Genomic DNA, 6,408 nt, shown 5'->3' with positions numbered 1-6,408 from the left:
AAACAAATCAAATCGTTTAAAAATAAAGTTCAAAACTAAAAATAAATAAAGTGTGTGTGTGTGTATATATATATATATATATATATATATATATATATATATATATATATATATATATATATATATATATTTATACCAAAATAAATAAATTAAACAAAAGACGAAAAATAAAGTTAAAAAACCATGTGGTGTAATTTTTTTGCAAATCTCAGGGACTAAATTTGAACTTCTTAGGACTGATTTTGCAAAAAAATTAACAATAAAACTTGTTAAGTGGGCTAGAATTATAATTATACGAGAAAATTGTGGCTATACCAATAAAAAAAATATTAAGGTTTTTTTCAACTACATGTTAAAAATTTAGGGCTTTTATAATATTAGTCCAAATAAATTCAATCCAAAAACTTAAGGAATTAAAATTACCTTCAAGTGAGAATGTTGAATGTTACTATATTACCCGTTTTACTTTTAACACTACATATGTAACCCCTCTGTCGCCACCATTACCACTACCCACCACCACAGCTACACACCACCACCACCACCACCACGTCCACCGTCACCCATCATCACCACCATCGGTACCTCTGATACCACCACCCTCCACCTACTAGCACCGTCACATCCACCACCATCGACCACTATCACCGCTACCCACCACCGTTAACACCGCCTCCGCCACAACCACCACCATCTCTACCACCGCACATCACCGTCGTCATCACCTATTACACATCACGATTACCATCACCACTACAACCACCCACCACCACACTACCTTCCACGTACACTACCACTTACCACCACAACCATACCATCATGCACCATCACCGTCATCACCTCCGCCACCACCACCAACACTTTCACCAATACCTTCATCACCACCCCCATTACTACCACCATTACCACCTCCACTACTACACCACCCACAACCTCCACCACTACTCATGACTGCCACCACCACAATTACTACCACCACCACCGCCATCACCTCTGCCACTACTCACCATCACCTTTGTCGCCATCATTACCACTATTGCCACCTTCAACATCACTGCCACCATTACCATCATTTACTAATTTTATAATTTATATAATATATGTTTACATATAAGTCATAAAAAAGTAAAAATAAGCAATTCTGACATCTTATATTTTTTCAATTCTATTTTCTGCCAACCAAACATAATATGAAATTGGATTGCAATTCCTGATAGATTCCAATTCCTTAATAGATTCCAATTCCTTTGAAAATATTTTGTGAACCAAACGCCCGTTATTTATTATAAATTATAAATTAAAGTGTAAATTACACAAATATTCACTCTCCAATTTCGTTTAGGAATAATTTCATATATACCCTAAATAAAAAGCTAAATATTATATTTGTCATGTCTAATCTTAAAATATCATATATATATATATATATATATATATATATATATATATATATATATATATATATATATATATATATATATATATATATATATGTATCCTAAATAAACACTAAAAATATCATATTTGTACTAAATGTTTTTTTAAACATTCTAATTAATTTTTAATCATTATTTTGTTATTTAAATTCATTTTAATTATTAATAAAACTTAGTGATGAGAATTGGAATCGAGTTTGAATGTAATTCTAGAAGTAATTGAGTAAAGTATTGAAACTATGAAAACAAGAGTAAATATAATCTTTGATCAGCTCATATTATGCCTTCCAGTTTACAGAGTACAATGAATAAACTATATAACTGTGTGTAAAAGTTGTTCCCAGAACACTAGTACATGCCCCTATTTATAGGAGAATAAAAGCATAACAAAAATACTAAGGACTAAACGTTAAGCCTTCACTTTATAATGCCTTAGTAAAATAACTATATATATACGAAGACTCATACATACGAAGACAATAAGATTCTTCGTAACAAACAAACTGACTGTTCGACTTATTGCAACATTTTAGCCCTAACAATCTCCCTCTTTGGAATCAAGGTCGAAGTCTTCAAGTAGTCAGTGCTTGAACGGCATACATCAGCACTCTTCGAATCTCCGTATACCAAGAGATAACCTTCTTTATCTCTTTCTTGTCTCCTTCAGAGTTTTTCTTGCAGTGGTTCATACGAACAATTAGGTTCGTATACTGAGAATTGCTATATCTCCCCATTTCACAAGTTTGGAACAAAAATCGTTTAACTCTTCCTGCTTTATCCTTCCCAGCAAAAACTATCCCCAATGGTTTTAAACAAACTTCACCATCTCCATACTTGTTCAACTCATTTTGCTTCTTTGTTGGTGCCATTAGTGCAGTTATGTCAATTCCTTTCACTATTGCAAGTTCCACATTTGTTTGAGCCAAGCACTCGAAGTAATTTTCCAAGTAAATTTTTATGTGCTTGCAGCCAAGGCTAAAAACATGAGGCTCAGTATCTTTCAGAAATGAAAATGATTTGTCTTTAAGCATCAGGGCGACATTGATGAGTTCATAAGTATTCATCAAAGGAAAATCTGCCACTGTAAATTCTTGAATTTTTCCACTTGCCCTTGCAACAATGTATTTAACATTTTGAAACTTTCCTTAGAAAATGACATCTCTTTTGATAGATATCACTTTTCTTATGTTTTCCAAAAACCAAACTTCTTCCTGAGCCTTTGCCAACACAGCATGAAACCTTATTTTCATCTTCTTTCCCTCTTCTATTTCCATTGTCTTTGACTCAACTTTAAACCGTGGCATGACAAACATCATCTCATTGATTGGGAAATCAAGTTGAGAAAAATCAGTGTTTGTCACCACGTAGCTTTTCTTTGGGATCTTTTCAAATGAATACATATGATCAAACATCACCCTGGATTCAATAGTTTCATAATTGTATACTTTTGATGGATCACCCTTATCAACTTTTGAACCATCCAGAGCCCTTTGTCTCATCATGCTCTGAACATGTCTCATTCTCTCTACTTCACCTGCCACTTCTGCTTTCTTCTCTTCTTTGGACTTTTCAATCAGTATCTCTTTGCCCTTATCCTTTATTTTTGTTAAGTCAACTTTTTCTGAAGATGATCCTCCTGTTTGCTTTCTAATTACTACTCCCTTTGAAATAGGTTTTGGAATTGGAATTGTTGTGATCACAGTTGAAGTAACTGGACCAGCAGAAACAACAGTTGCCTTTGCCGCCACCTTCGAAGGGTATATCTTTCCAACTACCTTCGCATCTTCTGTAGTTGTCTTTATCCCTTCGCAAGTTTTTACTTGTTCCCCAGCCTTTATTTGTTCTATCTTTTCTCCCCTTGCACCCTGTGAAAGCAGGTGGGGAATCTGAGACTGTTGGTAAAAGGCTGGAAATGCGAAGCAGGGGAATTAGATTCTTGTGTAAAATGGCTTCGCATTCGGATAAAGAATTCTCAGTCTTTTTCAAAATTCGAATTTGTTCTAATTTATTTAAAGTCTCATTCACAATTTTTACTAAATCATCAACATCAAGATAATCTTCGACTTTTGCAATTCCATATCTATACCTTTCATCTGGAACTTTGTTAAAATCAGATATTTCTTTTTCACAATCATATGAAATACTATCTACCTTAGCTCTGTCATAAGCTAAAAATGGTAGCAACTTTCTATGTTGTTCCTTACTAATCTCACTAGAATGATGCAATTCAGTTAATTTTCCATAAAGTCTTTTTGCAGAATTACAAAAAATATTACACTGTGCTAACAACAATTTTATTTCTTTAGCTAAACTCTCCCTATCTGCCATAATATTTGTTACTTGCAATTCTAGATAATCAATCCTAGTGACTTTTGAATCTAACTTCTTTCTTGTCTCTAGTAATTGATCATTTAACTTTTTCACTTCATTGCTAGCAGAAACGACAAGTGAATCAAAGTAAGTAACAGTTTCATCAAAAGATTCTAATTCAGAATTATATGCAGAAACTAGAATATTAAAAGATTCAAGAATGTTACGTACCTTTGTTGTCATAGGCGACCTGTTAGTAGACTTCGATACGAAGCACTTCCCACGTACTTCGTAAGTCTGCTCTTCATCTGAATCCTCTTCAACCTTTGCAAACATAGCTCCATGTGATGGATTCTTCATCTCTTCATCATCAGAGCCTGAAGACCATATTTGATACGTACCTTCTGATTCATTTTCTCCATGAGCCACCAGAGACAAATTCTTTGCTTTTGACTTCACTTCCTCTAACTTCTTAGTATAATAAGCTTCATCCTTTGTTCTATTTTTCTTTTCTTCCTTCTTCCTTAGCAAACAATCTATTGCCAAGTGATTAGCACCATTGCAATAGTGGCAATTAATACCAGTGTCACCCTTTAACTTCTTTTCCATTTTCTCCTCTTCGCTATTCGAAACCTTCTTTTCTTCCGTCACCTTTTCATCCAATCTATTTTTGTTCTCATAATTTCCCTTCAAATCTGCTGACTTGTTCTTTGTATTAAAAGGTTTCTTAGAAAATTTCTTTACTCTATTGTTTGAGTAAAATGCGATAGTCTCATCATCAGAATTCATCAGAAAACCTTCTTCTTCATCAGACTTCGATTTTTCACTTTCTTTTTCTGGAACCTTCGAAATTAGTGACAATGGACCACCAAGACTTGCCATAGCTTCCTCAGCTATTTCATTAACCTCATTTTCATGAGATTTCAATTGATTGTACAAGTCATTTAAAGTCAAAGTGTCAAAACTCTGCTGATTTTTCACCATCATACTTACACTTCTCCATTCCTTTCGAAGTCCCATTACAAATATCAAGTTGAAATCCATTGATGACCTTGTGATACCATAACGATTACAACGATAGATTAACTCGTTGAACCGATCATAGTAAACTTCAATGGATTCGGACTCCTTCTGTTTGAAATCCTTGAGTTCCACCAAACATTGTTTCACCAACGTGATTTTTGTCTTTTCACTGCCTTGAAATTTGTCTTTGAGATTGTTCTAGATTTCTTTTGCTGTTGTGCAAGTCCTAACATAATTGTACACAACAGGAGGCAAAGCACCTCTTAATTCCCTCATGCACCTCTTCTCCAGTTGTCTCAAACGATTTGATTGATTATCAACCTCCGAACTGCTTGAAGATGCTCCGATTGGTTGAACTCTTGAAGGTGGATTGATTTCTCCTAAAATACAATTCTATAGTTCTTCATCCAATCCATTTAAGTAGTAGTGCATACGATCTGCCCACTGATCGTAATATTCTGGAATTAGCATTGGAATTTTTGTGGATGATCCAAGCAAATGAGAAAATGATGTCATGGAGTTAAGATTGAATGACGCCATTGTTGTACGGAACAAAAGCTCAAGAATATTATGAAAACTTGAAGAATTTGAAATCAAATTGTATTTTTCAGACTAGAATCACACTACTAACAAACGATTCACATAAATTTTCGCAGAATCAAATCCTAGACCTAGATCAAGAAGTATTTTCAACACAAAAAGAACATAAACTTTTTGAATCAAACAGTAGACTCAAAAACCTTTTTGAACGTATGAAAATCAGATCACAGAAAGGATTCCTGCTCTGATACCAATTGATGAGAATTGGAATCGAGTTTGAATGTAATTCTAGAAGTAATTGAGTAAAGTATTGAAACTATGAAAACAAGAGTAAATATAATCTTTGATCAGCTCATATTATGCCTTCCAGTTTACATAGTACAATGAATAAACTGTAAAACTATGTGTAAAAGTTGTTCCTAGAACACTAGTACATGCCCCTATTTATAGGAGAATAAAAGCATAACAAAAATACTAAGGACTAAACATTAAGCCTTCACTTTATAATGCCTTAGTAAAATAACTATATATATACGAAGACTCATACATATGAAGACAATAAGATTCTTTGTAACAAACAAACTGACTCTTCAACTTATTACAACATTTTAGCCCTAACACTTAACTTGACCATAATGCCCTTAGATTCTTTCTAATATGATCTCGTTCTTTTTTTCTTTGTGTTTGGGGTGTGCTCATATACCTGGAAAAAATGAACGCTCAAAGTAGGGTTCTTCCGACAACTCAAAAACTTTTGACAGCCTATTTATTTTTTTAGGTTAGAACTACTATTCTTTATCATGTAAGTGGATTATCAATCTTATTATTTCAAATTCTGTGATTTATCATATAACATGCAGTTTCTAGAAGATATTATTAAATTTGTGTTTTTATTCTAATGAATAATGTATTAATAGTTTGAATCATTTTAACTTTACTGTGGCAAAAGTACATTCATATATTTGGATACCTATAACTAAATGTCAAACCATCTGCATTCTACATTAAAAGTTTTATAGAGAAATTTATTAATCTATTTTATTTTGGTCTATTTTAATAATTTTACAATTATATAATGGAACCAAAATATATTGCTTTG

The sequence above is a fragment of the Lactuca saligna genome, chromosome 5 (genome assembly GCF_052625555.1).
Source record: "Lactuca saligna cultivar CGN05327 chromosome 5, ASM5262555v1, whole genome shotgun sequence".
NCBI classification, from domain to species: Eukaryota; Viridiplantae; Streptophyta; class Magnoliopsida; order Asterales; family Asteraceae; genus Lactuca; species Lactuca saligna.
This window is presented reverse-complemented; position numbering follows the sequence as displayed.